At 41.3% G+C, this 12117-nt stretch overlaps 1 pseudogene; it reads right to left on the reverse strand.

The window, feature by feature from the left end:
- Nucleotides 1-1027: 1027 nt before the first annotated feature.
- On the reverse strand, nucleotides 1028-11596 carry LOC121771288 (annotated as a pseudogene).
- Between the last annotated feature and the right edge of the window lie 521 nt (nucleotides 11597-12117).

The raw sequence follows: 12117 nt of genomic DNA on the forward strand, positions 1-12117 counted from the left end.
ACTCATTTCGTCCATAAATATAATATTTTTTACTATTTTGGATCTTATTCTCTAAAAATATTCTAATTATTTTTGTATTAAAACTTTTATTATCACCGTACCTATATTTATGAGGAGGAAATGGAGTGTTATTTATTTTTCTTGTATCCATTTAATAATACTCCAACAGCGAATTAAATATAGGATGGTCACATGCATTATGTATCCAAAAAGCTGTAACTTGGTACTCCTTCCTTCATATGGAAATACATTTATCCGTTTTCGCCCCCCACACAATTTAATTATCATAGACTCGGTGATCACTATATTTCCAAAACTATGAACACACAACTTGTAGCAAATATTGTAGCCACGGGCAAACTCTTGCTATTACAAAAGAACCAAAAACTAGAAGATAAATAAAACAAAGTAAATACAATAAAAGGAACAAGATGCAAACTATAGTCTTCTTTAAGTCGAGTCGAGGTATCCCTCTCTCCGCAAGACGAGATATGCCCCGGCTAGTGCTCACGGATTGGCGTAATGTCCCCAAAGATGAAACGACTTTCCTCCTATCGAGTTAAAGCACCTCAAACTCGTAGGCTCCGGCGAACTTAAATTGGAGGCGAGAACCGAGCAATGCAATGCTCCTAAGATGCACACTAGAATGTAGAGACTAGAGAGAGTAGAGAGAATATTTGTTGTTGGTGTTCTCATCTTCCAAAACTCCATCTATTTATAGGATATGAGTGCCTACATGAAGAGTCTTGGCATTAAGGATCCTCATAAACCACTTGGAGGTTACCTTAAGTTGAAAAGCCAAAAGACTTATGAAAAGGAAAGGTTTTGAGACCCTCTAATTTCTCACATGTTTTTTCCACAATCCCCCACATTGGTTAGAGCGCTGCAAGCTCAAACCAACACATGACGTGTATGCATGCATGCAGACTCTTTTGCTCAGTTCTCGAGAAACAATACTGCATTTGGAGAGGTAACTTGTGATTTTGAACCTTCCATAGTCAACACTATCGGACATACCGGCGGGCTAGTGGACGCGATGCCTTGAACTATTCCTCATTGGTGTATGCCTAGTCAATAGCATCAACACAATATTGTCTCAACTCCATTAGTTCTCACATTTTTGTCCGTTTCGGCCGTGGAACACCTCTTTGGAATTCATAAGTGACTCACACACACGAAGCGGCCTCACTTCTCACCTACATAGGTGATTCTTTCATGAGTATCCTGACATACAGCATCTTCTTGAGATTTCAAGAATCATTAAAAGTAAAGACTTAACCTCTTACCAGGTGCAGGTTACAACACTCAATGCTTTCTAAAGAATGTGCGAAGATTAAAATCATAGCATAGTAAAGCTTTATACTCTCGGATCAATAATCAAATCAAGTCAAATCATTGCAAACACAAATTGTGGAAAGGAATCACTCACGACCAGACGATAGGATCATTGCTTGTAAGAAACACAGGTCACTACTCACTAGCACGAAATCAAGTCCATAAAGAGGCGAAGCTATAAGTCTTCATTTCCTCAAGCAACCATACATACCTTGCTATCAGCTTGAACGAACTCTGCTATTAACTTGGAAACAGCAGCAGGCTTCTCTATGTGAGGGATGTGGCCGCACTCTGGTATTTGCCGTATCATTGCATTTGGCATTTCACTGTGCAGTCTCTGTTTAGGAAAAGAAACAATGTGTCACTTGTTCCATTCTCAACGTCCTGCAGCAGAAGCAGAGACGAAAACTCACCACTGCAAGCTTATGGTCTATAATCTGATCATTTTCTCCCCATATAATCAGTGTTTGCTGCTTCACCTGCAGAAAACAGATCAGATCGTTCCGAATAGAAACTGGAGTATGACTGTGGCTCAAATTTCATTATACACATACCTCCCCGATTTGAGCACTGACGTTGTAGCCTCCGCTAGTAAAAAAATCAACGGTTGCATCAATCAGCCCACCAAGGGAAGAGACAGTGTGGACGACCAATCTGCATCAGTGATAAGGGTTATTATAATTCAAAAGAAATCAATCTTAAATGGTAAGCTAAACTTCACATGTGTTTTAGAATGCAGCAATAATCAGCCCAAACATGTGCTTGTCGACCTCTCCCAAGATTTTGGTACTCTGCAACACTACTTCATATCTATTGTCTGAAACTGCACATGCTTAGATCTAATCCCAAAATCTAGGGAAGTTTACTTCATAAACGTGCAAATAATAACCTAAAAGAGTGTTCACGTAAACATAAGTCACGGATAGGAGAGTTCACACCTGATAGAGGTGATCACGCTTGGAAGCCACGCTGCACGAGGGAAGCTTCTCTAGTAAATCACAACACGAAAATAAAAGTTAAGCAAGATACAATGCACATATCTAAGTAGTAGAGTGAATCTTAATTAAGAGAACTTACCCAAATCAGAGAAGCCCCATCCAAGAACATCAACAGCCCACGTCTCAAATCCAGCATCCTCGAGTAAAGGAAGACCGTACCTCCATTCAAAACATGAGCTGAAAGAATAAATGTGAAGAATCAAAAACAGAGCAATGTTCTGAAAATTACCAAATAAGCTTCACACTCTCAAACCTATCGAATCCGTGAAGAAGAACTAACGGGGCTGTATCAAGCTTTGCTTTCGGCTTTATGCAGCTACTCATCACACGAGCTGTCGACAAACTTAGCTACACAGAAGTGAGGGTTTCAAGTTAATTGAAATGATAGAGTTTACAAGCCATGCATTATGCAACACCAACACTAATTCAACATCTTTTCATACATATTTTGTTAAGGGTGCACTCCCTTAACAAGGATCCGGCGATGACGAGAGGTCGACGACGGAGATAAAAGTGGACGTCACGGGCTTTCCCCGGGATCAGCTCCAAAAGGTTTGCAGAAAATTAAAGAAGACAATAAAAATAGGAAAATTATGATATTTCTTGATTGATTAAAGAGAATGACAATAGCCCTATTTATAATAAGGATTCTAAGCAAGACAAGAGATATGAAAAGATATGTAAATCAATACTAACTAAATAAGAGAGATTTTGGGGATATTCTTGGAGATATTCACGTATCAACTCCCCCGCGGTTAAAATCCACCTTGTCCTCAAGGTGGGGACCACGACACAATGAAGAGAGTCTGAAACAACAGCTTTGGCGAAATAACTCCCCCCGGATCAAAATGCCCACCGAATAATTGAACGACTTCCTCCATTATTCCCATAAACATTCACCGAGTGAGGCTCGATGCCTGCCATGGATGACATATCGATGTGTGATAGACCCTTCTGAGTATGATGAAGCTCTGGTAAAATCCACACCAACGTTCAAGACCTTCACCTAGAGGCTGCTTTACAGTGCAAATAAGTGAGATAAAATTGACAATACGAGGTTCCTCCTTCGATTCGTCAGGTGTTGATCCTGTTTGAGCTGGTGGTTCACTTCTTGACTCACTGTAGTTCATAACAACAGAATCTTTCTTCACAGTTGTGACAATTTTCTCCCCATTGGCTTCCTCTTTCACTATATCATTGTCACGTACCACGTCTAGAAGCTCTTTCTCAGTGCCACAAGCAGAAAGTTCTCCTTTGGCAGCCGCCTCTCGAAGCTGTTTTATCTTCAGCTTTTGCACGTCATCAATGTCTTGGACATCCTGTTGTCCATTTGAATCCATATTCTCCCCCATGTTTTCTTCCCCCACCTGAGTGTCTTGGACCCGAAACCGCTGCACATAAGACTCCAAACCCGAATAGGGTGGGTGCTGGGGAGCCCCCGAATGCGGCTGGTGGGATGGTTCACGCACATACGTGGTCGGCGGTCCGTAGCCGTCGGGCTGATAGTGGTTGTCGTGGGGAGACGGTTGGTAGTATAACGGCTGTGGGGGCCAGCCCGTTGGGGATAGGGCTGGCAATTTTCGACACGACACGATAATCTGACACGAATCCGCACGAAATTATTGGGTTGGGTCAAGTCTTATTGGATCCGTGTCCTTATCGGGTTGACCCATTAAGAACCTGATAATTTCGGGTTGGGTTCGGGTCGGATGCGGGTCGGATACGGGTAACCCATTAAGAAATAATATTATTATTTTTATTATTATTTAAAAAATACATATTACTTTAATTTTTAAATTTCTTATAAATTAGGTTTAAATAGTATAAAACGAATTTTAATTGTGTAAATTAGGTTAAAAATTAAGGTTTAATCGTGTAATATTAGGTTTTAATCGTGTAATATCAGGTTCGGGTTGTTATCGTGTCGTGTCAACCCATATTATATCGTGTCGATAACGGGTTCGTGTCGGGTGAGGGTCGTGTTCGGATTTGAAGGTAGTAGGTCGGGTTCGTGTTCGGATTTACAGTTTCCTTAACAGGTCGGGTTCAGGTTAGGCCTTATTGGGTTGGGTCATTATCAGGTTGACCCGATAACAACCCAATCCGCACGATTTGCCAGCCCTAGTTGGGGATGGCTGCTCATATGTCGGGAATCCTTGCGATGAGGGTAGTCCTGGCGGGTCCCACGACGACCATCCTCCATGTGCGTGGTGATCGCTGAAATGATTACCCCAAGTATCCCATGCCGGGGGTGCGCGCGACGTGGGAGGCAGGTCCCAAGAGGTGTGCGCACGCGCCGAGGGGGGCAGATCCCAGCCTGCGGGTCCATGCTATGTGGGGGGCAGATCCCACGCCGAATGTGTCTCCGGCTGGACTAAGCGTTGAGCGTCGCGTGAATGCATTGAGGTCGACGCCCCATTAGGCTTTGGGCGAAATCCTTCATGCAGATTGAAGAATGGAGCGGTCACCGGTAGAGACGGCGTAGCGACGGGCACCGTCGAGAACCATGGGATGTAGGGAATGGCTACCTCCAACTGATGCGCAGTCGTGCGGCTGTAGGGAGGATCGGGCTCCGGCCGCGGCGGGTTGCGCGCGGTGTCTGCGATCGGCAATGACGCCGGGTGCCGATGCCCCGGGGGGTCCCACGCTGACCTAATCCCCTGGCTGGTCTGATCGCCGAAGCGAGAGCCCCAAACATCCCACGCTGGAGTTGGCCTCGACCCTGTTTGTAGGTCCCACGCTGGAGTTGGCCACGCAGACCGCGACTCGGGCTGTTGCATGCGATTTGTGAGCCCACTCTGAAAAGAGGCCGACGACCCATTAGGGTTCGAACGGAAGCAGTCTTGAAACCCTAGGACCGGGGCGGTGGCTGTGACGGGGGGTGCGACAGCGCTGATCACCGAGAGTGGAGTGGTGTAAGACGCGTTGACATCCACCAGACGGTGGTTCGCGCGAGTATCCGGGGGCTCCGGCTCTGGCCGATTTGGAATACGCGACGACGATGGACGCCAATCGTAGTCATCCATGCGTGACTCCAGCCGCGCCATACCAGCCAACATATGCTCGAACATGACCTTAATTGGGTCTAGATCAGGCAACTCGACTGCTGGTGAAAGAACCGGGTCTGTTACCACCGGCATAGAACACAAGGGCTCCATTCGCCCTCCAAACGATTGAGAATCCGACATGAGGTCAACAATGAAAGCACCAATTGTTAAGGGTGCACTCCCTTAACAAGGATCCGGCGATGACGAGAGGTCGACGGCGGAGATAAAAGTGGACGTCACGGGCTTTCCCAGGGATCAGCTCCAAAAGGTTAGCATAAAATTAAAGAAGACAATAAAAATAGGAAAATTATGATATTTCTTGATTGATTAAAGAGAATGACAATAGCCCTATTTATAATAAGGATTCTAAGCAAGACAAGAGATATGAAAAGATATGTAAATCAATACTAACTAAATAAGAGAGATTTTGGGGATATTCTTGGAGATATTCACATATCATATTTCCCCATATCCATATAGATCTCACAACTTGAACTTGCAGATGTATACATACTATACATACATGAGTGGATATCTATGCAATAGAATCTAATTGCACCAACTCACTTAAAATTTACCAAACAAACGAAAAAGACAAGTAACAACAAAATTGAAAAATCGGAATTCTAAGATTAGATTTCGCCTAACAAACACCAAAAACGAAGTGAAATATTTCCCGTGAAACATCGAAATCTCCGCATGCACGGAGTCTCTTCATCAGCAATCTCCAGTCTCCACTTCAAATAAAGAGAAATTAAACATTCTAACAAAAAGAAGTACTCTTATCAAATTGAGCATGCAATGGAGTATACAGGTCCAATTGCACGCGATGAAAACAAAATTGAAACAATGTTCAACTTCAAAAACTAGTAAATTGAACCAAATAGCATGAAAATTATTGAAGCAGGTTTCAGCTGAAGAATGAAGCGCGGATGAATAATAGCCGTTGGAGTCAGTTAGGAAGTTAGTTACACAGCTGGCACGGTTGTTAGTTAGGTAGTTAGTTGTACAACTGGCTTTTCCGGATGAAATATCTTTTCTTAGCTCATTAGAGGTCAGCTCGAGAAGCATAAATAGAGCAGAGCCATCTCTTTGTAAGGTTGTACATTTGAGGTTAGAACAATAAAATTTCTCTTTTTCTCTAGTTTTCTCTCTTAAAATTCTCTGGTTTCGTTTGGTATTTTGTGTATAATATTTGGATTCATAACTTCAATATGGTATAAGATGTAATCGTCTCGTTTCCGCTCCTCTCTTTTGTGTTGAGTTTTATCCTCATCTCTCAAGATGAATAATAGTGGTAATCGTGGCAATCGCGGGGGTGATGCAATTGTTCCGGCTGAAGATCATACCAGCCCGTATTATATGCACCCTAGCGATAATCTGAGCCTCCCGCTGGTTTCTCAAGTCCTCATTAGCTCCAATTACATCAATTGGAGCAGATCTGTTGTTACCGCTTTAGTTGCTAAGAACAAACTGCAGTTTGTGGATGGATCCTTGCTGCGACCACATGATGATGATCTATTATTCTCCGCTTGGATCCGATGGAATAGTATGGTGGTCTCGTGGTTGCGGAATTCTGTTTCTCCATAAATTTGCTCAAGCATTATGTATTTAGATAATGCTCATGAAATCTGGTCCGATCTCAGTGATCGTTTCTCTCAAAGTGATTCAGCTAGATCATATCAATTTAAGCAACAACTTATGGCTCTTGTGCTAGGGCTTTCTGATGTTAGTACTTATTTCACTAATCTCTGAATCGTTTGAGATGAGTACAAGCATTCACAACCTGCTGCTTGGTGCACTTGTGGCACATGTAGATGCAATAGTGCTATGCGGTGGCATACACACCAGGAAGCTGAATGCACAATTCAATTCCTAATTGGTTTGAATCCTTCTTACTCTCAGATTCGATCCACTATTTTATCAACGGTGCCTTTGCCTTCTCTGTCTAAGGCTTTCTCTCTAGTTATTCAAGAGGAGAGACAACGTACTATTGATGGAAGTTTGATGAACTCTTCTCCAATTTCCACCAGTGAACAACCTTTTAGTGTGAATGCAGCTTCTTCTAATTTTGGCCGAGGAAGATTATTATGTTCTCATTGTGGCCGCACTAATCACACTGTTGATAGATGTTTTTCTTTACATGATTTTCCTCAAGGATATGGTAAGGGCAGAGGCAAGCCGAACTACAAAGACTTCTCTAATTCTAAAGTGGTGCACTATGTTGAAGACTCTGTTTCTGAAGGATGTGATAAAACAGCTGCCAGTCCACTGTCTGCACCACCTAATTTGTCATCCTCTGATCTGCTCCAACAGCTTATTTCTCTGTTGCATACACAGCTTGCTGCCACATCTACCTCTACATCAACTTCATCACCATCTCCATCTCCATCTCATATTCCTGCTACTCAGCCAAGTCCTTTTACTGGTACTACTCTATTATCACCCTTTGTTGTTGTTTCCTCTTTGTGATCATCTCTGTGGCTACTTGACACTGGTGCCACTCACCACGTTTGTTGTGATATTACTTTCTTCACTAATGCATCTCCAGTTTATGATGCTTTTGTGAATCTGCCAAATGGTGCTAGGGCAGGTGTTACTCATATGGGAACCATACACTTAACACCTACAATTACCCTACAGTCTGTGCTTTGTGTTCCCTCTTTCTCTTTCAATCTCATTTCTATCAGTTCTCTCACTTCATCTATGTCTTGTTATGTGTCTTTTACTCATGACTCTATCCTCATTCAGGGAGCTTCTCCGGGGACTGTGATTGGGAGGGGTAGCAGACTTGGTAACCTCTATTCTCTTGACACCTCCACTGATCTTACTCCAGGTTCCTCACACTTGAGCCCTTGTGTAAACTCTGTAGTTGCTATTGATATCTGACACAAAAGACTTGGCTATTTGTCTTTCAATAAACTCAAATCTATGAATGATGTTCTCTCTTTTTCCAAAACTACTGACTCTATCTGTGAAGTCTGCCCCTTGGCTAAACAACATCACCTTTCATTTCCCATTTTTAATTCTGTAGCCTTTGATATATTTGATCTAATCCAGTGTGACATTTGGGGTCCTTTTTCCCATGCACCACACAAGGTTATGCCTATTTTTTTTTACTATAGTTGATGATAAATCTAGGTTTGTGTGGACTTTTCTCATGCAACACAAATCTGATGTCAAGACTATACTGACTCAGTTTTTTCACACCTTTTCTACACAATTTTCCAGAAAGATTAAAACCATAAGATCTGATAATGGGCCTGAATTCAATCTGCCATCTTTATACACCTCTTTTGGCACCTTGGTCCAACATTCTTGTGTAGAAACTTCACAGCAAAATGCTAGAGTGGAAAGAAAACACCAACACCTGCTCAATGTGGCTAGAAGCCTCCTTTTTCAGTCTCATTTACCTATCACTTTCTGGGGAGATAGTGTACTTGCTGCATCATATATTATCAACTGAATCCCCTCCTCTGTATTACCAAATGATACCACTCCCTTCCATGTCCTCTTTAATAAATCTCATTCCTACACTCACATGAAAGTGTTTGGCTGTTTGTGTTTTGCCTCTACTCTTCATAGAGACAGAAACAAGTTCTCTCCAAGAGCCTCTAGATTGTTTTTCTGGGATATCCCTCAGGCTACAAAGGATATAGTGTCTTAAGTCTTGACTCTATGCAAGAAATAATAACAAGACATGTAGTCTTTCATGAAGACTCATTTCCCTTTTCTCGCTTGCATCCCTTTTCATTTCCTTCTGCCGCACAAAATACTTCAGCCACACCCAATAATTCAGCCCCACTAAATAATCATTCAGCCTCACTAAATGATTCAGCCTCACTAAATGATTCAACCTCACCAAATGATTCAGCATCACCAAATCTTTCTGCCTCACAACATACTTCATCTCCAGATAATCTCAGCAATCCTGCTCCAATCACCAGAACTGGAAGGGTCATTAAACCTCCCTCTCACTTAACTGATTATATGTGCAACTCTGTCTCATCATCCACACCATATCCTATATCTATATTCTTCTCTCTATCCAAATTATCCCCCCAACACCTCAAATACATAGTTCTCATGACTGCTGTGTTTGAACCAAAATCATATTCCCAAGCATCTTCTTCACCTGATTGGCAACAAGCTATGCAAGAAGAGTTATCTGTACGAGAAAAGACAAACACTTGGAAAATTATGCCCTTACCCCCAGGAAAATACCCATTGATTGTAAGTGGGTGTATAAGGTCAAATTTAAAGCTGATGCATCAATAGAGAGGCTCAAAGCTCGTTTGGTTGCTAAAGGATTTACACAACTTGAGGGTGTTCATTTCCTTGACACTTTTTCCCCGGTTGCTAAGTTAACTACTGTGATATTCTTGCCTGCTATTGCTGCTGTCAAAGGTTGGACACTCTCACATTTGGACATTAATAATGCCTTTCTTTATGGTGATTTAGAAGAAGAAATTTATATGAACCTTCTTCCTGGGCTTATTGTTGAGGGGGGCAATTCTAATGGACCAAAACTTGTGTGCAAACTAAACAAATCTTTATACGATTTGAAGCAAGCTTCTATACAGTGGTATCTCAAACTATCTGAAGTATTTACTAAGTTTGGACTTCAACAATTAGCCTCAGATCACTCATTTTTCTTCAAGAAAGATAATTCAAATTTCTTTGGTGTTGTTATGTATGTTGATGACATGATGATTGCCATTGATAGACCAGATATGACAGAAGCATTCGAGGTCTTTCTTTCTCAGTTTTTTAAATTCAAAGATTTGGGAGTTCCAAAATATTTCCTTGGTCTTGAGATAGCAAGAAATAAAGGAGGAATTCTAGTGTCTTAGAGGAAATATGCAATGGATTTAATTAGAGATGCAGGATTGCTAGGATGTAAACCATCTTTAGTTCCTATGGATCCAGTGAGTCACTTAAGACAAGACACTGGACATCCTATGAAGGATCCATCCAAGTACAGAAGACAAATCGACAGATTACTCTACCTTTGCATAACTAGACCTGATATAACATTTGCAGTCCATAAACTCAGCCAATATGTTTCAAAGCCTTGTGATGAACACTGGGAAGCCACTGAGAAAATACTTAGATACCTGAAAAGAACTCCAGGACATGGTTTATTCTATTCAAGCAAGAATGATTCTACACTTAGCATCTTCTCAGATGCAGACTGGGCTGCCTGCCCTGATACAAGGTGATCCATGACAGGTTATTGTCTATTTCTTGGCTCTTCTTTGGTCTCTTGGAAGGCAAAGAAGCAACATATTGTCTCAAGATCATCAGTTGAGGCCGAGTACAGAGCCATGGCACATGCAACCTGTGAAGTAGTATGGGCAAGAGCTTTGTTGGAAGATTTTGGTATTGGAGTTGAAAGAGCAGTTCCTTTATTTTGTGACAATCAAGCAGCAGTCCATATTAGTTCTAATCCAGTGTTTCATGAGCGTACGGAGCATATTGAGATTGACTGTCATAATGTGAGGGAGAAATACTTGGAAGGTGTGATCAAACCTATGCCTATTCCCAATGATCAACAATTGGCTGACATCTTCACTAAACCTTTGGGAGCTTCTGCATTTGGAAGCATTCTTGGCAAGATGAACTTTCACAGCTTATATTGTCCATCTTGAGAGGGGGTGTTGAAGCAGGTTTCAGCTAAAGAATGAAGCGCGGATGAATAATAGCCATAGGAGTCAGTTAGGAAGTTAGTTACACAACTGGCACGGTTGTTAGTTAGGTAGTTAGTTGTACAACTGGCCTTTCCGGATGAAATATCTTTTCTTAGCTCATTAGAGGTCAGCTCGAGAAGCATAAATAGATCAGAGCCATCTCTTTGTAAGGTTGTACATTTGAGTTTAGATCAATAAAATTTCTCTTTTTCTCTAGTTTTCTCTCTTAAAATTTTTTGGTTTCGTTTGGTATTTTGTGTATAATGTTTGGATTCATAACTTCAATAAAAATCAGATTAAAATAAGGTAATGCAATACAAAGCTTTACATCGACGGGCACTCGCTCAATTCTAGAAGCCAGCTTTCTGGCGAAAGGGCCCGTAATACTGTCGATTTCTTTAGGAAGAAAGGCGGGAAAATTGATGGCGGAGGTTATGAAGCTTTGCCTCGAATAATTTAGGCTGAATTCAGCGGCGGATTTGGGTCCCACGAGCGGCGGAGGCAGCACGGCGCCGACAATGAGCATCGTGGTTCAGCCCGAAAGAATCCGGGTAAATAGGTACACAAATTTGTGGATCGTCACTGTTCAGTTAGGAACTGAACCCGTTAAGTACATGGTGCGAATAAGTAGGGTCGTCGTCCGTCTCCCCTCCCGTCCGTATTACTATTGATATATAATGATTTCTTTACAAAACATAACTTTTGGCTGCCATCTTTTTTTTTTATACTTTATCCTTTTATTGTTTTTGTTCTATATTTCACTTTTTAGAGAATATTTTAAAAATTAGATAAATCTAATACTGTATGTATGATAGAATAAAATGAGGGTAGAATGGGGGAAAATAAAGATAAGAATATAATGATACATTTGCTTGATAATAAAATGTCTAAGATTTTACTCAAACTCAAACTTAAAAAAATAATCTCTATTCACTATCTATTTTTCTTAACAAAATTTTTTAAAAAAAGTTTTAGGTTTGTTTTAGTGCAATCTAAATATATGTACTCCATATTTTTCTTAAATATAAAAAAATGAGATTGATTTTA

Source organism: Salvia splendens, chromosome 16, assembly GCF_004379255.2.
Source record: "Salvia splendens isolate huo1 chromosome 16, SspV2, whole genome shotgun sequence".
In the NCBI taxonomy this organism is placed as follows: domain Eukaryota; kingdom Viridiplantae; phylum Streptophyta; class Magnoliopsida; order Lamiales; family Lamiaceae; genus Salvia; species Salvia splendens.